Source organism: Cryptomeria japonica, chromosome 7 (assembly GCF_030272615.1).
Source record: "Cryptomeria japonica chromosome 7, Sugi_1.0, whole genome shotgun sequence".
NCBI classification, from domain to species: Eukaryota; Viridiplantae; Streptophyta; class Pinopsida; order Cupressales; family Cupressaceae; genus Cryptomeria; species Cryptomeria japonica.
The window spans coordinates 427,913,983-427,938,235 of NC_081411.1; positions in this window are offsets into that span (position 1 = coordinate 427,913,983).

The window sequence follows — 24,253 nt, forward strand, 5'->3', positions numbered from 1 at the left end:
ACCAAGAAACCTTGATCATCAACCTTGTGAAACATTGAATAAACCTCTCAAGTGTGGGACCTTGCTAAATGTGAGCTTGAATCTCCGGAGAAGGTCAGCTTCCTATTCAATCTGAGTGCAAGTGTTGGACCAACCCAATACTAATAAAACTAATCTATGTTCTGATAGGGAAAAGGGAGAGAAGGGTTGCATGAAAGAAGGGAAATATGGCTTGCACCTAGAAAAAAATTTAATCTATCCCCACTTGTAATTGCACAAGACATCAATAAAACTACCCAAAAGATACACAAATTTCTATCTAAGTCTGGCTTTCTAAGATTGAGTCAAGGTTGGAATTCTTAAAGATGGTAGAGGAATGAACAACATTCTTAGATGCCACTCTAAGAGGAGTCAACACTATCACAGATGCTGAGAAAGAAAGAAAAGATGCATTCACACAAACAGGTAAAAGAGATACACAAATTTTCATAAACTAAAATTAGGTAAGGAAAGAAAATTCTATTAATGTAGAGGCAAGGTGATTTTACAATTGCAAAAATCTTAGATTACTTTAAGAGAAAAAAGAGGAGGAGATTTGAACAAAATGTTACAATTTTTCTTTTATAGTTTAAGCATAACTCAGATGATTACATTTTAGAAAACCCTAACCCCACCTAGGTTAGGTTATAAAAATATCTGAGAGGGGAGGAGATTAGATCGACATATCTAATAACATGCTAAAACAACTCTAAGAGCATCCTCTGCCTCTACAGAAACAAAAAATCCTCACAAATCAAGGAAAAACCTATGTCTAAATGAGTCTCAGGGTACCTGCAGAGCCTGAAAGTCTCCAACATGCCTTGAAGAGGCATGGGTGGCATCTGGAATCGGCTGTAGGTGTTATTTTTGGAGTTATGGTAGAGAAATCTAGCAGCTGGAGTGAGATCAGGTCCAAAATCAAGCATCGACTTAGAAAAGAATCTCCTCAACCATCGCATCAATGACCACCCTGCACAGAGCATTCAAAACTCAATGGCCACCACAAATTCAAACATCCACCATCGATCAGAGAAATTCACATGAAGATGAGTATGCAAGATCTCTCCATGTAAACATCCAATAGGCCCTATGGAAGATTAAAACATGGCCATCAGATTGAGACTTTATGAAGATCCGATGATCGCAATTGGATGATGTGTCACCCCAGGTCCACATTTCATTCATCATTTTTGACCGCTAAACAACCATGCATATCGCATGGGATAAGGGGGAACAACCATCCCCTTTGGATTTGCTTTGTCTTCTTGTCCCATGGGTTCCTTTTCACTTTGTATTTACCTCGCAGCATAAGTGTTCTTTGTTTCTGCCTCGCTTTCTTATCCCATGGGCCATTTTCAATCTCTACTCAACCTCGCGGGATAAACCTCCTTGAGTTTTCCTTTAACAGCCTTCACTATCTCTTATCCTGTGAGCTCTCTCTTATCCCCTTTTATCCTCATGGGATAAGTGTTCGTTGTTTTGTCTTATTTTTTCTCTTATCTCGCAACATCTCTTTTGTCTTTATTCTATTCTGTGGGATAAGGGTGTCTTTGTTTCTACTTTGTTTCTCATCCTGCGGGTCTCTCATGACCTTAATTTTACCTCATAGTAATGCGTGGGATAGGCAAGTCCTTCATTCACTTGGTTCTCTACTTATCCCATGGCATCATCTATGTGTTGTTCTAACCCCGTGGGATAAGTAGAAAATACTTCCTTGCCTTTGTTATTTCTTATCCCATGGGTCGCAACTGCTACCTTCTTAACCTCGCAGGATAAGGGGAAAGCCCACCCACCTTGTAAATTTTCTTATCCTGTGTCATCTTCCTATTGCCTTTATAAGCATGCGGGGTAGCAGGGCCCTTTGTAGCTGAAAGAAAACTGCCATCAGCTGGTAAGAGGAAATAAAGGGGAACCAGCCCATCAATGACAAGGAAACCCTCTAGCCGGTAAAACTTAAATGAGTTGATCAGTTGAACCGATCAACTCACAAATAGAATTGGAGCCCGAAAAGGATGAAAGGGAAAAAAGAGACCCCTTCCTAACTTTTCAGGATAAGGGGAAACAACTACCTTAGTTATTTTCTTATCCTGCACGTCCTTATCCCGAGCTGTCAAAACCTGCTAAGGTTGGCACAAAAATTGCCAACACTTATGGTGACTCAAAGGGGGTGACAAGCCTACTTGGCACTTTGATCAATAGCCTTATGAAGTCCATTGGGTATAGATTTAAGGGTTGAAACAAAAAGATAAATAATCTCTACCACTGCAAAATGTCAAAACCTCACCATTATGGAGATTAGCCTGTGCACGCACACTTCTTGGAAAGCTGAAAAAACTTGAAAGAACCTAAATTAATTATGTACACTGCCCCACAATGAAAGGTCTAAAAAAATCCATTCATTGGCTTGTCAAAGTATCTACCTTTCCTGACCAATGTCTAATACTATTCATGCCTATGGAAAACCAACAAGGAAAAGAAAATTGAAACACATCCAACAAACTGTTGGAATGCCTCCCAAAACCTGAGAGAAAAGAAACTCACTCATGTTTGAATTTTATCCTTCTGGGGTGGATGGGTGAAAAGAAATTTCTCCTCTTCATGATGGTCAACCTCATGCTCAGAAGTAAGCATGAAAACCTTGGAATAATTGCAGTTCTGAGCAAAATGCCTGATAGGGCATCCCCTTGAAGGAGATAGACTTAGGCCATCAATGTTGACCTACCCTTTGCTCTGTTGATTTGATGACAAAATAGGCACCTCTGAGACATGCCTATGCTCTTCAAAATTTATTGTCTCTACTGGCAATGTAAGATCTTCCTCTTGCTCCTCTTGATTCAATTGACTAGAAGCTATCATCTCGGTGTCAAAACTTGAGCACAAGCCCTCTAGATCATCCCAAAAAGAATCATCCTCTAAATCCTCAACCACTGGCTCAGTCTCATGCAGCTTCTCAGATTTAGGAACATCTGTCTCCTCAAAGAAGGAAGGGAGCTCATCCTGAAATGAGAAAACAAACTCATTCTCACTGTTATCCTTTTTGTTAGGCACAAGGACGCTATCGGATTGGCCAACACCATGAAAATATGCCTTTTGCCAGTTTGTAGAAAGAAAATCACTCTGGGCCACTAAGGCCTGAGAGGCATCCTCATTTATGCAAGCAACAAGATTAACATGATTGGGCCAGATAGAAATAAATTCTCCTGAGGTGCTTGCAATTGCAGGATTTAGGCTATCCAAAGGCCTAGGGACTATCCATTGGTTTTGCCCTGCAAAACTAGATATGTGTTGTTGATAGCCTTGAATCTGTGGGTGATATGGCCTACTACCTTGGGATTTCTAAATCTATGTGGATGGTGGAGGAGCAGCCGATGTAAGAAATCAACCTCTAGATGTCACTAGTATAGGCACCAAAAAAGGTTGTTGTGTAGGAACCTCAGAGAAAAAGGGCATTGAAAGTCATGGAGCCAACTTTCTAGCCTGTATTAAGCACCTTTCTACCTTGATGGAAATGTAATAAGCTTTTGGAAGGTTATCCCCTCCCAATGATTGTATCATCACAACTATGTCACTATCTAGAGCGCTAAGGAAGTATAAGAAGGTATAATTGGTAGATGGCCTGACCAAAGCAGTGATCCTATCCCAAGTCTTCATGAACCTGTAGTTAAATTCTACCATAAACTCATATGGGGCTCTCTTGATGGTTATTAGTTGTTCAATCAGTGACAAGGGGTCACTCTTGTCCTCAAAATTCTTGCACAATCTTTCCCCTAATTCATCCCAGCTATGGATTAAACCAGAGGGCAAACCCCCAAACCACTATAGGGCTTTTCCCATGATCAAAGAGGCAAGAAGCCTCACTTCTATGTTATCTTCTATGATGTCAAAAACAAAGAAAATACCTGCTACATCTTGAATGTGCTCAGTTGAGGTGACAAAGGTTTCCCTAGTAAAAAATGGTATAGCCCTAAAGGCTGCAACTGGGATGATTCTCTTTTGGACTAGAGATAAGGGGTTGCCACCATTAAAGGTGACAAAAGCATGCATTCTAGGGATAGACATAATTTTTTCTAGTCCCTTATTCTAGAATCTAAAAGTTCATACTATCAAAGAAAAATACCTCTAGAAGGTGCTCATGTTGAAACCTAATACAAAATGACAACTGGTCCTTAACAAGAGCCTGGATTTGATCCTCAGAGTCACCAACTACTAAATGTGACTACCTCCAAAGGTTGGATATTGAAGAACACACCCGATCTTCAACTGATTAGAGCGTTGGACTACTTTTACTAGTAGATATGTTGGGGAGAGTCGCCAGGTATGTGATTTGCTACCTCTAAAGGTTGAGTTACTGATCCACACACCAAGATCAACATAGATATGCCTGATGACTAAGAGTTTGTACCCCAGATGGTCATGTATGAACTAAAAGTTCAATAGTCACATCGAGCATGCGAAAAATTATTGTCACAAAATTTTGCACCCTTGATGACCCAAGGAACCTTAATCATCAACCTTGTGAAACATTAAATCAAACTCTCAAGTGTGGGACCTTGCTGAATGTGAAGTTGAATCTCCAGAGAAGGTCAGCTTCCTATTCAATTTGAGTGCAGGTGTTGGACCAACCCAACACTGATAAACTTAATCTATGTTCTGACAAGAAAAAGGGAGAGAGAAGGGTTGCAAAGAGTTGCCAGGTATGTGATTTGCTTCCTCCAAAGGTTGAGTTACTGATCCACACACCAAGATTAGCAAACATATGATTGATGACTAAGATTTTGTACCCCAAATGTTCATTTATGAACTAAAAGTTCAATAGTCCCACTGGGCATGCCAAAAATTGTTGTCATAAAAGTTTGCACTCTTGATGACCCAATAAACCTTGATCATCAACCTTGTAAAACATTGAATCTATTAGATAGTTCAAATAACCTGAAGACAACTGAGAGGGGGGGTGAATTAGTTGTCACTGATTACCAGAACATTTAGCAATTAAAAATTTAATACCAGAACCCAAAACATTAATATCGGAATGCTTAAACCAAATACCAAAAAAATAGTTAAACCAATTAAGCATAGACAATAATCACATAAAAAATACCATCCACATGATGCCAAGATTTATACGTGGAAAACTCGGTAAAGGGAAAAACCACAGTGGGAAGCCTACCCACAATCAAATAATACTTTTGCAGTAATTATGTGAATTACAATTAAGGGGCCTTCACTTGCAGGAAGGTTGATAGCCTAGAGCGCACTTGATAGGGAAGTGCTCACAAGGTTAATTTGTTCAAAAAGGATTAATTTACTTCCAAAGACTTATAGATTCTATTGTATATGATTACTCAATCTGCCAAATTGTCATGATGCCAAATACTCCATGGTTTTCTTGCCTAGCAAACTCCCTTACTAGTGATGACTCTTTCCCATGCACAAAACTACTCAAAATGTTTAACCCTTCCAACTACACTTGCTCATGCTTTCAGTTTCAATGTGTACTAGGGGTCTTCCACATGGAAATGCAGGGGTAGTAAGGTAATGTTCATCATTGAATGCTCATCATCTTGTTTTAGATCTATAACCCTCAACTTACTCAAACTCATTAATAAGGCTCAACTACCCCAAATGAAGCTGAACACTGTCTATGGGTCCCAAGTACTCTTGTTCGACTGTTTGAAATGTTTTCATTATGCTTCATAAGCCTCCAAGTTCCATTTTCCCATCGAGTTCATGCATTCTACAAAAACTATCATTTTGTTGTGTGTTATGCAGCAGGGCTACTAGCCTGTGGAGGCCTAATTGGCCTTGTTTTGCTCCCTCCAGCCAACGATGGCCTTTTTAACCACAAAGAAAGTTTGGGATGGTGTTTTAGGAGTGTATTCTCAAGGATTTTTGAGGTTTAGCCCACTATTAGTGTAGTTTTCAAATTGTCCACTTTTTATGGCATAATTTGAGGGTTTTGTAGGGTTTGGAGCAAGCAATGTTTGAAAGTCTCCCTCACTCCACTCTTAAAGCCTCCTCCATGGTAAAGGACCTCTGCCACATCTTAAGGAACCTTCCCCTACTTTTCCTCTACAAGGAAAATGTCAAACACTTGGTGGACAAGAAGGAAAACAATGCAATGCCTCTGTCACTATCTTTTCACTATCTTTTGATAGTCAACTGTTGTCTTCACTTTAAACCTACACAAGGATGTGTTTGTAAAGAGAGAATACCTCAAAGAGGTCTAAGAAGCATTAAAGGAACTCCTATTACATTTCCCTTTCCATTACAAGGCATGGGTAATTCTTTTGGAAGCACCCCAATGAGCATTTTGCAAATACCTTACACAAAACAGTGTACTCACTGTTTGTTACAAAATAGGAATGTTTGATACAAAAAATTTAATCCAACAAGCCAAAGTGATGCTCAACACTCTTGACCTCACTCCCATACCTCTACCTCATTTATTTGTCCATTCCAAATTACTTTTGGATGACAATCTTGAGTTTTAATCATGAACTAGCCTAGTCGCTCCAACTTGCCTAGTTCACACTCAAATGCATCTTCAAACCATTCTTTTGGGACAAACAGAGAGGAATTTAATGCAAGATTTGATCTCTTAAGCCCAAAAGGAGATCAAAACCACTAAACATGATCCAAAATAACCTAAAACAACAAAAACAACCTAACACAAGACTTTACAAACATAAAAGCATGAAATACTCAAAAATGGGAGTTTGACTCAACCAGGTGCTCCTGCACCAGCACTGCTCATCACAGAAGGAGCCTCACTAACTACATAGAAATCTAGACTAAAATTTGGAAGAACTGTTTGAACTACAAAGATAATATCTCCTATGCCTGATTACAGTTTCGATTAAGCTCAATACTGGAGGACTCAATCCTCTTAAATAAACCCAATTCAATCTCCAATGATCGACTAAATCCTCTACTTGAATGATATTACATTATTCGCACATTACATATCCATATCCATTGCCTAACCTTATACCTATGATCTATACCATGATGATCTACAATGAGATCTTGCATCATATATATACAAAACCTTGACCATAAACAATCAGGTCAGCCACCCGATAATAAACCAAATACATAATTACAAAACATGTCGGCCTTAGACCAAACAAATAATACCCAACACATAACACATCCTAGAAACACATCGAGAGGTCCAATCCACACATTACATTATGTCAGTCCATAACCTAGATCAACTGAGACCCAATATAGGTCCACACGCTAAAGCAATGATCTCCATCCGCCAAGTCTCGAACATGATCACCAATAACATCCTGAATCTCCACCAAAAGCTGCACCAACACCACTTATACATATCATCAAAGACCTTCATCAAAAGCTCTGTTGGTGAAACCCTCACTAGAACCACAAGCCAAGCTTCCAAGCAAGTAGGATAGCATCCAATCACCAAACCAAAACCAACTTACTTAATATGAACATGAGTATCATGAATAAGCCAATTTCATAACCAAACCATACTGAAGTCTATCGGATCATCTCGGATCCAAACCAACTAGAAACCACTTAACCTACCAGGACCAGAAGGGTGTCGGTAAAGCATCCAAATAGTTAGTGTTGACAACAATGATAAAACATCAATGCAACACATAATCAATTCCTCCAAATGGCCAACAATCTCCCCCTTTGGCATTGATGGCAACACTACATGTAAAAAACATCTAAGTACCAAGAAATGCCAAACAAGTCTCCCCTAATGGAAGACAACCAACAATCTCCCACATATAGATGAAGTAATGAAGTTTCGAAAAAAAGACCAAAAGTCCCCCTGTGAATGATATCTCTGTAAAGCTCTGAATTATACATATATCTCTCCCCCTAATGTATACAACTCCTTAAGCTTTTCTTTTTCACATCAATATTTCTCCCCCTTTGACATCAATGCCAGAAATTTGACATAAATATCAAAGCAAAAACATAAACTATTGAATCACAAAGTTGACTACTCCCCCTGAGTAGTAGCATCCCCACATCAGTGTTGAAATGAAAAATATCTTTGATAATGCATACCGGACTGATGCCAAACTGCATCAATCAAGTCTCTACTAGAGGGGTAGAAACTCCTAATTTGTCTTTGAAGTACTCAAATGATTCCTTAGGCAAAGGTTTAGTGAAGATATCTGCAATCTTCTCTTTAGTGCTCACATAAACTAGTCTAAATTCATTTGCTTCGACCTTTTCCTTCAAAAAGTTGTACTTGATAGATAAGTGCTTTGTCTTAGAATAAAATACCAGATTCTTTGATATATCAATAGTAGCAAAGTTATCATAGTGAATAACTATCAGTTCATTACAATCCACCTTTATATCCTTCAACATTTGCTTCATCCATAGAACTTGTGTACAATTAGTAGCAGCAACAACATACTCAGCCTCAGTAGTAGATAAAGAAGTAGATGATTGCTTCTTGATGATCCATGAAACAAGTTTCTTTCCAAGAAAGAAAGCTCCATTAGAAGTACTTTTCCGGTCATCAACATCTCCAACCCAATCAACATTTGTATACGCATATAAAGTAAAGTCATCATCCTTAGGGTACCACAAACCATATTATAATGTACTTTGTAAGTATCTAAAAATCCTTTTCACCGCACTCTCATGATTTTCTCTAGGATCACTTTGAAATCTTAGTACAATACAAACAACATTCATTAAGTTAGGCCTAGTCTGAGTCAAATAAAGTAGACCTCCAATCATAGATTTGTATCTTGTAGGATTTACCAGTGTAGAAACATCTTTTCTTGTCAATTTCTCACTTGTAACCATAGGAGTACTTGCCGGTTTAGAATCTCCCATACCAAATTTCTTTAGTAACTCTCTAGCATACTTAGTTTGATAGATGAAAATACCTTTATCAGTTTGAGTAATCTGCAAACCTAAGAAAAATTGCATTTCCCCAATCATAGACATTTCAAATTCTTTCTCCATATTTTAAAAATAATTCATGCATAACCTATCTTCACCTCCAAAAATGATGTCATCAACAAATACTTCAATAATCAGTATATCATCATCAGTGATCTTATAATATAAATTACTACCAGCATTACCTTTAGTGAATCCAAGCTTCAAAAGATATTTATCCAACCTTGCATACCAAGCTCTAGGTGCTTGTTTCAATCCATATAAAGCTTTCCTTAACCTGCAAACCATGTTTGTATCATTTGATAGTTAAAAACCACCAGGTTTCTCAATATAAACTTTCTCATCAAGATCCCCATTCAAAAATGCACATTTAACATCCATCTGATAAACCTTGTAGTTTTTGTGGGCACCATAGGTAAGAAATAATCTTACAGCTTCAATCCTAGCTACAGGTGCAAAAGTTTATCCACAATCAATTTCTTCCTTCTGAGAATATCCTTTACAAACCAATCTAGCCTTATTCCTTACAACTTGACTATCCTCATTCAATTTATTCCTAAAAACCCATTTAGTTCCAATAACATTCTTATTTTTAGGCGGGGGAACCAAAGTTCATGTGTTATTTTTCTCAATCTAATCTAATTCTTGTTCCATAGCTTTCAACCAATATTCATCTTTACATGCCTCAATTACTGATACCGGTTCAATTTGAGAAATTAAACATACCTCATTTGTTGTCAATCTTCTTCTTGTCATTAGTCCATTGTTCTTATCCCCAATGATCCGATCTTCTGAATGATTCAATCTCACATACCTAGGAGTCTTCTGACTCTCTGTTCCTCTTCTCGAATCTTCAGTTATTGTAGAATTTTTTGATACTGTCAGAGTAATTGGTTCAACACTCTGTTCCGATAAAGGTGCTACCAATTCAGATATAATTGTTTCCACCACCAGTTCCTTCTCATAAACTCTGATCTGACCTCTATTTAGCTCATCCACTTTGACATTAGCACTTTCCACAATTCTCTACAATCTCTTGTTATAACATCTATATGCATTGATTTCATTAGAATAACCAATAAATATGCCTTCATCACATCTAGGATCAAATTTTACAATGATATCATCTCTCCTGATATAACATTTACTACCAAAAATTCTAAAATACTTAACTCTAGGTGTATTGCCAAACCATAATTCATAAGGTGTCTTACCAGTTTCTCCTTTGATATGTACTCTATTGAAAGTATAAATCGTTGTTCACACTACTTCTCTTTGGTAGATATTAGGTAGACTAGCTTCCATCATCATTTTTCTAGCACCATCCAAGATAGTTTTGTTCTTCCTTTCCACGACTCCATTCTATTGAGGTGTCAGGGGAGAAAAAAATTATCTTCTTATACCAAGCTTCTCACAAAAGTTATTAAACTCACCGGATGTGAATTCTCCACCATGATCTGACCTCAAACATTTAATCTTCAATCATGTCTCAGTTTCCACTTTAGCCTTAAAGATTTTAAACTTTTCAAATTCTTCAGATTTTTCCCTTAGAAAAGTAACCCACATCATTCTAGAATAATCATCAATGATTAGCATGAAATATCTATTACCTTGAAAATGTTTAACTCTAGCAGGGCCACACAAGTTAGTATGAATAAGATCAAGAACATCATTAGATTTATCTTGTATACTCCTAAAAGAGGTTATGCCATGTTTACCCATTTGACATTCTTTACATATCGGATTATAGGGATTCAAAATCTTAGGTATATCTGTAACTACCTTAGTTGAACTGATCTTCACAATGCAATCAAAATTCACATGACACAACCTCTTATGCCATAGCTAACTCTCACAATTTGTGTAATCAAACATGTCTTCTCACCAGAATTCAAATGAAATATATTACCTTTTGTCTGTGTAATGATTGCAATCTCCAAACTAGATCTGTTAATGATTTTGTGTTTTCCATCCTTGAACTATAATTGAAATCCCTTATCCACCAATTGTCCTACACTCAAAAGATTATGCCTTAAACCTTTAACATAATAAAAATTTTCAGTATTGTTCTTACAATCCAATGATATAGTTCCTTTTCCTTTGATCATACATGCTTTATCATCTCCAAATCTAACCAGACCACCATCAAATTTTTGCAAAGATAGAAACTTCCCTTTATCTCCAGTCATATGATGTGAACAACCACTATCAATTACCCATTTATCCTTGTCTTGAATTTTAGCAGTAAGTACCTTCTCTTCAGGTACATTCTCTTCTAGTGCCGTAGCATCTTCCTTGATAGACAAGAACAACCATTCCTTCCCAGTATTGTAACATCTTCTTTGATAGCCAAGAACACCCATTCCTTCCTAGTGTTGGAACCACTAGTAGAGTCTTTTGTCGATTCATCATCAGAATCAGTAATGCCTTCCTCATCCGCTATGTAGCATGATTTATCTCTATTTTTCCTATACTTGTACTTGTTATGATATCCAGGGTTAGACTTAAAAGATCTTCTAACTCTTTCTTCAAATCTTGAATTCCTTTCAGGACATATAGATGTAAAATGAATAATCTTATTACATGCAAAACATTTAAAAGGTTCTTTTCCTTCATACTTACTTACTATCGGTCCTTTAGGTACTCTTCTAAAAAATAGTGCTTCAAGTTTCTCAAACTAATCATCTTCTCTCTTCATATCATCCAATTCTTTTGCATATAAATATTTCCAATCTTTCTTACCGGTTGCTGATGCAGATGCATGAAAAGAAGGTTCAGTCTTCACAGCTCTAGAAGGTCCAAATTCTTCAAGCTCAAAAGCAGATAACTTCCCAACCAAAGTATTTCTGTTGACAAATGTATTAGCCATTATTCTCAACTCATTAATAGAAGTAGCCTCCATCTTGTAAGCTGATGGTAGGGTGCTCAAAACTTTAGAAACAATTTCATCTTCACTCAAAGTTCCACCACAACATTGAATTCCCATAACAATCTCATTTACCCTTTCCATGAATGGAGTAATCCTTTCATATTCTTCCATCTTTAGTTTTTTATATCTCACCTGATAACCATGAAGTTTAGCAATCTTCACTATAGAGTCACCTTCATTAAGAGTCTCCAACTTATCCCATATAGGCTTTCCAGATGATTTGTCAGTCAATCCCATTATTTGTTGATTAGAAAGTGTACACAAGAGGGCTTCTCTTGCTCTACAATCATTCTCAAGCTCCTTATCCAGGTTTGCCAGAGGAGGATTGCCAGATGTTAGATTATGAGGTGTAACATCATTCTATGTGATCTACCAAATCTCCTTGCCAAGAAATCTCAGATGATTCTCCATCTGAATCTTCTATACTGTGTAATTTGTTCCATCAAGCCTAGGGATATCCCTCTAAAAGATATCTCTAGATGAACTCGATGAACTTGAAGTGTTAGTTGCCATAAGATCCTCCTCAAGCAGTTAAGCTTTCTGCAGAGAGGACCAAAGCTATGATACCAATTGTTAGATAGTTCAAATAACTAGAAGACAACTGAGAGGGGGGGGTGAATCAGTGGTCATGGATTACCAGAACATTTAGCAATTAAAAATTTAATACCAGAACCCAAAATAATAATACCGAAATGCTTAAAGAAAATACTAGAATAGAAGTTAAACCAATTAAGCATAGACAATAATCACTAAATAAATCCCATCCACATGACACTAGCATTTATACATGGAAAACCTGGTAAAGGGAAAAAACATGGTGGGAAGCCTACCCATAGTTAGATAATACTTCTGCAGTAAGTATGTGAATTAAAATTGAGGGGTTTGCACTTGCAGGAAGGCCAACAGCCTAGAGCACATTGCTCATCATGAAAGGAGCCTCACTGACTATATAGAAATCCAAACTACAATCCAGAAGAAGTGTTTGAACTACAAAGATAACATCTCCTATGCCTGAGTACAGCTCCGGTTAATCTCAATACTCGAGGAATAAATTATCTTACATAAACCCAATTCGATCTCCAATGATCGACCTACTCCTCTACCTGAATGATATTATATTATTCACACATTATATATCCATATCGATTCCCTGACCATATACCTATGATCTATACCATGATGTTCTACAACGAGATCTTACATCATATATATACAAACCCTCGACCATAAACAATCAGGTTGGCCACCAGACAATAAACTAATTACATAATTATAAAAAATGTCAGCCCTAGACCAAACAAATAATATCCAACACAAAACACATCTCGGAAACATATCGAGAGGTCCAATCCACATGTTACATTAAGCCGACCCATAACCTAGATCAACTGAGACCCAATATAGGTCCACACGCTAAAGAAATGATCTCCATCCACCAAGTCTCAAACATGATCACCAACAACATCCTGAATCTCCACTAGAAGATGCACCAGCACCACTTATGCATATCATCAAAAATCTTCATCAAAAGCTTTGTCGGTGAAACCCTCACCGAAACCACAAGCCAACTTTCCAAGCAAGTAGGATAACATCCGATCACCAAACCAAAACCAACTTACTAAATATGAACATGAGTATCATGAATAAGCCAATTCCATAACCAAACCATACCGGAGCCTACAGGATTATGTCGGATCCAAACCAACCAAAAACCACTCAACCTACCGGGACCAAAAGGGTGTCGGTAAAGAATCCAAACAACTAGTGTTGACATCAATGACAAAAAATCAATGCAACACATAATCATTTCCTCAAAATGGCCAACAGAATCAACCTCGCAAGTGTGGAACCTTGCTAAATGTGAGGTTGAATCTCTGGAAAAGGTCAGCTTCCTATTCAATCTGAGTGCAGGTATTGGACCAACACTAATAAAACTAATCTATGTCAACACTATCACAGATGTTGAGAAAGTAAGAAAATATGCATTCACACAAACAGGTAAAAGAGATACACAAATTTGCATAAACTGAAATTAGATAAGGCAAGCAAATTCTATTAATGTAGAGACAAGGTGATTTTATAGTTGCAAAAATCATAGATTATTGTAAGGGAAAAAAGAGGAGAAGATCTGAACAATATGTTACAATTTTGATTTTATAGTTTAAGCATAACTCAGATGACTACATTTGAGAAAACCCTAACCCCACTTGGGTCAGGTTATAGAAATATCTGAGAGGGGAAATGTTGATAATTTTTTTGCCAACCTTAGCAAGTTTTGACCGCAAAAGATAAGGACTTGCAAAATAAGAAAATAACTAAGGCAATTCTTTCCCCTTATTTTGTGGAGTTAGGAAGGGGTCTATTTTTTCCCTTGCATCCTTTTTGGGCTCCAATTATATTTTTGAGTTGACCAGGTTGGCCGGTCAACTCACTTAAGTTTTATCAGCTAGAGGGTTTCCCTGTCGTTCATGGGTTGGTTCCCCTTTATTTCTTCTTATCAGCTGATGGAAATTTTCTCTCATATACGAAGGGCCCCACTACCCCACATGCATAGAAAGAAAGCAGGAAGATGACATGGGATAAGAAAATTTACAAAGTAGGTGGGCTTTCCCCTTATCCCGCGAGGTTAAGAAGGCAACAGCGGCGACCCGCAGGACAAGAAATAACAAAGGTGAGGAAGTACTTTGTCCTTATCTTGTAGGGTTAGAACAACGCATATATGATGTCACAAGATAAATAGAGAACAAAGGGAACAAAGGACTTCCTTATCCCATACGTTCCCATGGGATAAGGAAATATAGGAAAAATCAAGGAGTCTTATCCTGAGAGGTAAAATTGAGGTCATGAGAGACCTACGGGATAAGAAACAAAGAGACCCTTATCCCATGGAATAAAATAAAGACAAAAGAGATGTCATGGGATAAGAAAAAAAAGAAGACAAATCAAGGAGTCTTATCCCACAAGGTAAAATTGAGGTCATGAAAGACCCGCGGGATAAGAAAGCAAGGTAGAAACAAAGAATGCTTATCTCACGAGATAAACAGGAAGTGTAAAGGGACCCACGGGACAAGAAGACAAAGAAAATCCAAAGGGGATGGTTGTTCCAACTTATCCCGTGCAGTATGCAAGGTCATTTAGTGGTCAAACAAAGTGAAAGAAATGTGCACATGGGGTGACATGTTAGCCAATTGCGGTCATCGATCTTCATAAAGGCTTGATTCGACGTCCATGTTTTAATCTTCTATAGGGCATGTTGGATGCTTACAAGGAGGGATCTTGCATGTCCATCTTTGTACGAATCTCTTAGATCGATGGTGGATATTTGAATTTGTGATGGCCATTGAGTTTTGAATGCTTTGTGCAAGGTGGTTGTTGACCCGATGGTCGAGGACATTCTTTGCTCCGTCGGCGCTCATTTTGGACCTGATCTCACTCTAGCTACTATATTTCTCTACCATAACTCCAGACATGATACCTGCAACCAATTCTAGATGCCACCCATGTCTCTTCAAGGCATGTTGGAGACTTTTGGACTTTGCAGATACCCTAAGATGTATTTAGACGCAGGGTTTTTTCTGATTTGCTGGGATTTTTTGTTTTTGCATAGGTAGAGGATGCTCTCAGAGTTGTTTCAACACATTATCTTATCCGTCGATCTGATCTTCTCCCCTATCAAGACCACATAAGACCCCTTAGAACACTATTTGGTCCTACGTGGTCAAATTAGGTACTAAGGGGTGCATATATGTCATAAGGGGTCTTATGTGGTCCTAAGGGGTCACACATGTGTTAGACCACATGTGTGACCCCTTAGGACTACATAAGACCCCTTAGGACACTATTTGGTCATGCGTGGTCAAATTAGGTCCTAAGGGTTGCATATGTGTCATAAGGGGTCATACGTGGTCCTAAGGGGTCACACATGTGTTCGAAAACATGTGTAACCCCTTGGGACACTATTTGGTGCTAGATGGTCAAATTAGGTCCTAAGAGTTGCATATGCACCTCCTAACGGGTCGTATATGGTCCTAGGGGGTCGTGCATGTGTTAGACCATATGTGTGACCCCTTAGGATCACATATGACCAATTAAGACAATATTTGGTCTTGTGTGATCAAATTAGGTCCTAAGGGGTGCATATGTGTCATAAGGGGTCGTATGTGGTCCTAAGGGATCATGTATGTGTTAGAACACATGCGTGACCCCTTAGGACCAAATAAGACCCCTTAGAATAATTTTTGGTCCTACATGGTCAAATTAGGTCCTAAGGGTTGCATATGTGACATAAGGGGTCGTATGTGGTCCTAATAGGTCACGCATTTGTTAGAAATCATGTGTGACCCCTTAAGACCACATAAGACCACTGAGGACACTATTTGGTCCTATTTGGTCAAATTAGGTCCTAAGGGCTGCATATGTGTCATAAGGGGTCGTATGTGGTCCTAAGGTGACACGCATGTGTTATAACAAATGTGTGACCCCTTATGACCACAAAAGACTCCTTAGGACACTATTTGGTCATATGTTGTCAAATTAGGTCCCAAGGGGTGCATATGTAATGTAAAGTGTCATTTGTGGTCCTAAGGGGTCACGCATATGTTCTAACACATGCAAGACCCCTTAGCACTACATATGACCCCTTTGGACACTATTTTCTCCTGCGTGGTCAAATTAGGTCCTAAGGGGTGCATATGTGTCATTAGGGGTCTTATGTGGTCCTAAGAGGTCATGCATGTGTTAGAACACATGTGTGACCCGTTAGGACCACATAACACCCCTTAGGACACTATTTGGTCATATGTGGTCAAATTAGGTCCTAAGGGTTGCATATGTGTCGCAATGGGTCATATGTGGTCCTAAGGGGCCACACATGTGTTAGAAGACATGCGTGACCCAACACATGCGTGACCCCTTAGGACCACATACGACCCCTTAGAACACTATTTGGTCCTACATGATCAATTTAGGTCCTAAGGGGTGTATCTATGTCGTAAGGGGTCGTATGTGGTCCTAAGGGGTCACACATGCGTGACCCCTTAGGATACTATTTGATACTCCATGGTAAAACTAGGTCCTAAGGGGTGCATATGTGTTGTAAGGGGTCGAATATGGACCTAAGGGGTCACACGTGTCTTAGAACACATGTGTGACCACTTAGGACAACAAAAGACCCCTAAGGACAATATTTGGTCCTACGTGGTCAAATTAGGTCCTAAGGGTTGCATATGCACATCCTAAGGGGTCATATGTGGTCCTAAGGGGTAACACATGTGTTAGAACATATGTGCGACCCCTTAGGACCACATACGACCCCTTAAAACACTATTTGGTCCTACATCATCAAATTAGGTCCTAAGGGGTGCATATGTGTCGTAAGGAGTCGTATGTTGTCCTAAGGGGTCACACATGTTTTAGAACACATGCATGACCCCTTAGGAGCACATAAGACCGCTTAGGACACTATTTGGTCCTACATGGTCAAATTAGGTCCTAAGGGTTGCATATGTGTCGTAAGGGGTTGTATGTGGTCCTAAGGGGTCACGTATTTGTTAGAACACATGCATGACCCCATAGGACCACATAAGACCCCTTGGGACACTATTTGGTCCTACTTGGTCAAATTAGGTCCCGAGGGTTGCATATCTGTCGTAAGGGGTCATATGTGGTCATAAGGGATCATGCATGTGCTAGAACACATGTGTGACCCCTTAAGACACTATTTGGTCCTACATGGTCAAATTAGGTCCTAAGGATTGCATATGTGTCATAAGGGGTTGTATGTGGTCCTAAGGGGTGACGAATGTGATAGAACACATTGGTGACCCCTTAAGACCACATACGACCCCTTAGGACACTATTGGGTCCTACGTGGTCAAATTAGGTCCTACGTGGTGCATATGTTATGTAAGGGGTCGTATGTGGTCTTAAGGGGTCACACATGTGCTAGAAAACAGGTGTGACCGTTTAGGACTGCATACAACCCCTTAGGACACTATTTGGTCCTACATGGACAAATTAGGTCCTAAAGGGTGCATATGTGTCGTAAGGAGCTGTATGTGGTCCTAAGGGGTCATGCATGTGTGAGAACACATGAGTGACCCCTTAGGACCACAAAATACCCCTTAGGACACTATTTGGTCATACTTGGTCAAATTAGGTCCCAAGGGGTGCATTACACACACGCATGACCCCTTAGGATTACACATGACCCCTTATAGCATCCTAGTATGATCATTAAGTTAAATTATGTCATAAGGTGTGTATTTGTGTCCTAAGGGGTTGTGTGTGGTCCTAAGAGGTCACACATGTGTTCTAACACATGCATGACCTCTTAGGACACTATTGTGTCCTACGTAGTCAGATTAGGTCCTAAGGGGTGCATTAGACACACTAAGATGCTATAAGGGGTCCTGTGTGGTTGTAAGGGCTCACACATGTGTTAGAAAACATGTGTGACCCCTTAGGAGTACACACAAACCCTTATAGCATGTCTTAAGGTGTATGTATGTATGTGTATGTATGTATGTATGTATGTATGTATGTGTATGTGTATGTGTATGTATATGTATGTGTATGTGTATGTCCTAAGGTGTATAATTATTTTATGTGTATGTATGTATGTAGGTATGTATGTATATGTATGTAGGTATGTATGTGTATGTGTACATGTATGTTTGTGTATGTATTTGTATGTATGTGTATGAATGTATGTATGTGTGTATTTATGTATGTATGTATGTATGTATGTATGTATGTATGTATGTATGTATGTATGCATGTATGTATGTATGTATTTATTTTAGTAATCAACCATTAAAAAAGCAAACCATTTAAATATTCAAAACTATTATATTACTAAACATAAAAAAAAATAAAGCTAAAATGTATTTAACAGCTAAAAAAATAAACTACACAAAAAAAAATTTATCAATAAACTATACAAATTTTTTTTAAAAATTAATATTCTACAATAAATACATTTAAAAAAAAATGCTTACCTCTGAAACCATTCTGGCCAGATACTTGCCCCTTTTCTCTCCTCTCCCACTTATCTCCAAGTCGGTCAATGCAAAATGAGGGGCTTAGGGCGATTTCGAGGTTTATATAGCGCAGGGTTGTTCCGATCGAAACCCTTCTGACTGGAATGTTTCTAGCCAGAAGCATTCTACCACGCCAGTGTTGCGTGGTGGCCAGATCGGTCCGGCCAGAATATTTCTGACCAGTGTCTATTTGGAAGTTTTTGAATAATAGTATGACCTGATAGACATTTGGAAAGGTTGGCGGATTTATAGTGCAAGAAATATATAATAGCCCATTATATCTTACTTAGCTGATGGCAATAGCAAAAGAAACCAATCTCTCAGACACAACCCAATGGTGAAGGAACTTGTAGCTTTGTATGTATCTACTAATTAAACCAAAACTAAAAAGAAAATTAAAAAAAACATCTTCTGGCATCTCTCGCTTATGCAAGCTATTAAGCCCCCTTATGTTCCAAGACATAATCTTCATTGTTTAAGAGGGGTATTATTTAAACAGATCTCAGGGATAGTTCTTTGAATCCCATCATCTATACTTTGAAGGTTGTCATACTCCCTATGCCATTTTTAATATTTATGCCCAAAGGTTTTTGTATTCCCACAATCTACCCTTAATCTTTCTAGTGGAAACTCTAGAGGTCATTGCCTTTTTGTTCCCCTTTTGCCTTTCCACCTAGGTGAATGGTGAATCATCCTCCACCTATGACTCCACCTGGCATCTAGTTTCTTTGCCAATATTCTTCAGCCTTCCTATTCCCATTTTCTTAGATGAAATAATTCTCTCTCTTTGAATTGGGGAATGTTCATTACAATCAACTAAAATTATTGGTTCAACATTTAACATGTTCATGTTACAAGCTAGGGTTGTCGTTCCACCAAAAGATCGACCTGTCAATGCCTGATACAACCACTAGACTTATAGAATACATAGAAGGCTATTAAACCATGTCATGAATCCCTACAAGGGATACTAGTCCACTACCAACAATCCCCCCCCCCCAAAGTCACTCTCTATGGCCTGTGTGATTTGAACTTGTGACCAAGCTCTGATACCACTTGTTAAAAGCTAGGGTTATCATTGCACCAAAAGATCGACCTATCAATGCCTGATACAACCACTAGACTTATAGAATCCACAAGAGGCTATTAAACCATATCGTGAATCCTCAGGAGTGACACTAGACCAGTGCCAACAATTCATCCTTTGGTCATCAAAAGTAGACATTACCACTTGAGAGGAGAACAATTCAGAAGTATCAATTGGTATTACCTCCACATCCTTGGAAAATTTGAGATCCTTTGTTTCCCCCACATATGAGTCATTATCATTAACCTCACTTTTGTCATCGTTAGGCCTAGAATTTGTTCCTCTTTTTTTTTTCTGGATAAAGAGTTCCCATTCAAGTTCCCCTTATTGAGGAGAAAATCATCCAGATTCGGCCCCCCTCAAACTTGGTCCCCCTCTTTGTAGTCATGAGAGATATTCCCTATAGGATTATCTCCTCCATTATGAGGTAGAGGGATTTCCTCCACAATAGCAGACTCATCTAATATGCTCCTTGAAGTTGAGCCAAGCAGCTTATATATCATCTCCTTTTCCCTAGCTTTAGCTTTCCAGACTTTCTTATTACCTTCACCATTCCTCTCAACTTTGTGCTAGATTCTGAAAGGACATTTTTAGCCCAATGGCCAAATTTATTTAAATGGAAACAAACAAGCAGTAAGGTCTCAAACTTCAATATTTCCTCCCATGTACCAAGATTTGAAACTATATCAATAGATGTGGGTAAATCCTTAGATTGAAGGATTCCAACATAGATTTCAGAATAAACTTGCCTTTTGCTTGTAGCAGTCATAGGATTGATGGATAGGAGCTCTCCAAAGGAACCAACAATACCCTTAAAGACATCCTCATTCTAGTGCTCCATAGGTAAACCAGGTAGGCAAGCCCAAACTGGTATAGCTTCAAACATAGAATCATAAAGATCCAACGTAGGAGATCATTTCTTTAAAGTCAAGCCAGCTTTGCCAATAACCCATGGTCCCCCACACAAAATAGATAACAAATCCTACTCATAGAAGAACTCAAAGGAGAAGAATCCTTTTGGTAAAGCAGATTCCTCCACCTGACCTTTAAGAAACTATTTTCTTCTAGCAAAGGCTCTAACATTCTCAATATTGGGTCTAGGTCCCATAAATTTACCAACCAAGGAAGAACCCATAAAAGAGATATTATGATCAATCACTGAAACTAGAGCTGTGATAGAAAACTTACTAAACTTAGGATCTAAATTGTTGCTCACTAGCGAAAGAGATGATTTTCTAGTAGGATTCGCCCCAAAAAGTGAAGCCCATGGTTTGTGATTCAACCCAGGTCCAATATCAGAACTAGGCATTCCATTTTTTGACTCATCACGTACACATGGGCCCCTAAGAATTTGAGCTAGATTATTCACTTCCCATTGATGGGAAATGTCAGAACTTGAAAATCCATCAGGATCCACATGAACCCTCTTTGTCCCATCGGACTTACTTCCCACCTCAGCTTTCAAATATTTTTTTCCTTCCTTCGATCTTGATCCATCCTCTACCACCTCCATATTCTATCTAGATATTCTCTCCTTGTTGGAAGCAGATTTGAAATCTCCCTTCCTGCCACTCTTTCTGCCCTTCTTGCTCATGATTTTGTCATGTATGAAAACCACTAATATTTAGACTTAATATTAATAAATGTTGTTTATTATTGGAAGCTTGCAACTTTGAAAGGACTACTTTAGAGGGTTCTACAAACTTCTATCTAGGCACATCTCTTCTCTTTGTCCAGGTAATTTCTCCCATTGCCAGCTTGTGGTTTTGAAAGAATATAGTATGTTTTGTGTTCTTTATCTCATGCACTAATAATTTTTTTCCTCATAGTCAAATTTTGTTTGAATATTAATAAATGTTGTTTTTTGTTGGAAGATTATACTTTTAAAAGGATTATAAGCTTTTATCTAGACACATCTCATCTCACCATGCAAGTAATTTCCCCCTAACAGGTCACCGTTTCCCATTGGAATCTTATGGTTTTGAAATAATATAGTATGTTTTATGTTGTCCATGTCATTCACTAATACATTTTTTGCCCACACTCAAATTTTGTTTGAAGATTAATATAATGTCATAAATTGTAACTGATAAAATTTACACCTAATGTTTGTGCTCCTACTTTAGCATGTCCTATTATCCAACTCTACTGTCATGAACATTGCTAAGGGGACCCCATCTAGAGGTTTCCTTCTCCCCATTTCTCTTTTGCTAGTCCTATCTTTGGATGACCAGGGCACCCCAAAACACCCTAGTCCCCTTTAAACAAGACCCAATTTAAAATGTGACAAACACTTTCCCTCCTCGATGGATTTGAGTCTCCATGGATACACTTGTCTGTTGGAGGTTGGCCTAATCAGTAATTTACCTAGGAAACCCTATGTAAGACATCCTATTGATTCATTTTGACACCATTATCATGCCCCATAATTCATGCGCCCACGAAGTATTCATCATCAATCATTTTCAAGCATTCAAGGCAACATTTCATCCTTCAAGAATTGTGGAGAAAAGTTACATCAATCATCATGCAAGAATGTGTGTTTAGGTTTTCTATGTTCATGTGTTTGTCATGCCATTACATTCAACATTTGTTATTACATTCAAAGAGAATTGCATTGAATCAATCCCTTTATTAGCAATTTTAGATCTGAGGTATATCTCTTAACATTTACTTCAGTATTTATATTATTTCATTGAAGATTAATTCCTATACTAGGGTTTGACCTAAGACAAACCCCTATCCATAATATTATTTGTGTTGGGAATTAGTGTTCACAAAGGTGTTCAAGTTTGCTATAAAGTTGTTGACAAACAACTTTATATTATTGTTAGACTATACTACTATTAGTATGGTCTCGTAAATTATTATTTGTACAAGAGATTATAGATAGGTGATTTGTTAGAACAACTTATATAATTAAGAGTGATTCCTATAATGTAGGAGATCAAACTTCTATACAAGTGTTATATATCTAAATGAAAAATAGAGAAGCACGTATTATTTTGCATTGAATTATTCATAGCTTCTTTTGTCACTGCTCTAATTTCTCTTTTTTACTATTAGAGCAACAAATTTGAATCTTGGGAAGGATTCTATACGGCTAGGAATATATGCTGCATATTTTTTGAGGAGTAGATCTTAAGGACTTTGTCAAAATAGTAAATATAAAGCTTGGTCTAGGTGTGTTGATCATGGGTTTTATAAAACAAAAGATTATTGTGGTAACAGTTGCTAGTTTGTGTGTCTAATTTATAACTCATGGCTCTTCCTTTAAAATTACACACACTATATTATTATCAACATCTTATGTAAGAGATGATGTCGCCAAGTTTGTAGATATGTGATTCTTCATTGTAGAGGCTTAACAACTTCTAATAGGTTGTTCTTTTTGTCTTTCTCTACTAAGAGTTAGATGCTCAGTTTTCCTAGTCAAATCATCAGAATTTGAAGATCCAATAAAGTTGAGATACAAAATAGCCATGTACACTTGACTGTGTGGGAAAATAAAAATAGTGTGATTTTGCAAAGTGAGGTTTGCATTCAATATTAGTGTAGCAAGAAGCCATGGTTGAAGACAATTTACATGAAGGTTAAAGTGGAATAATGCAGAAAGAGGTCAATGCAAAATTGAAGAAGCTTCATTCACTTTTTAGGGGGGTTGAACAAGCTCTAGAATCATGAGGCAGATATCTAATGACAATCATAGTGGCTAATCATACTGCCCTCAAGGTAACTTAGATTTTCTATCATCGCCAAATTTATACTAACTTTTCTCAATTGGCAACAAAGTTTATTTCTGCCAAGAAGGGGCCTTTGTAAATTGTTGGCAATTTTTGTGCCAACCTTAGCAGGTTTTGACCATGTGGGATAAGAAAATAACTAAGGCAGTTGTTTCCCCTTATCCTATGGAGTTATGATGGGGTCTCTTTTGGCATTGCATCCTTTTTGAGCTCCAATTCTATTTTTGAGTTGACTGGGTCGGACGGCCAACTCACTTAAGTTTTACTGGCTGGAGGGTTTCCTTGTCATTCATGGGTCGGGTCCCCTTTATTTCCTCTTACTGGTCAATGGCAGTTTTCTCTCAGATATGAAGGGCCCTACAACCCCACATGCTTAGAAATGCAATAGGAAGATGACACGGGATAAGAAAAGTCACAAGGCAGGTGGGCTTTCTCCTTATCTCATGAGGTTAAGAAGGCAACAACGGTGACTCATAGGATAAAAAATAACAAAGGTGACGAAGTATTTTCTCCTTATCCTACGAGGTTAGAA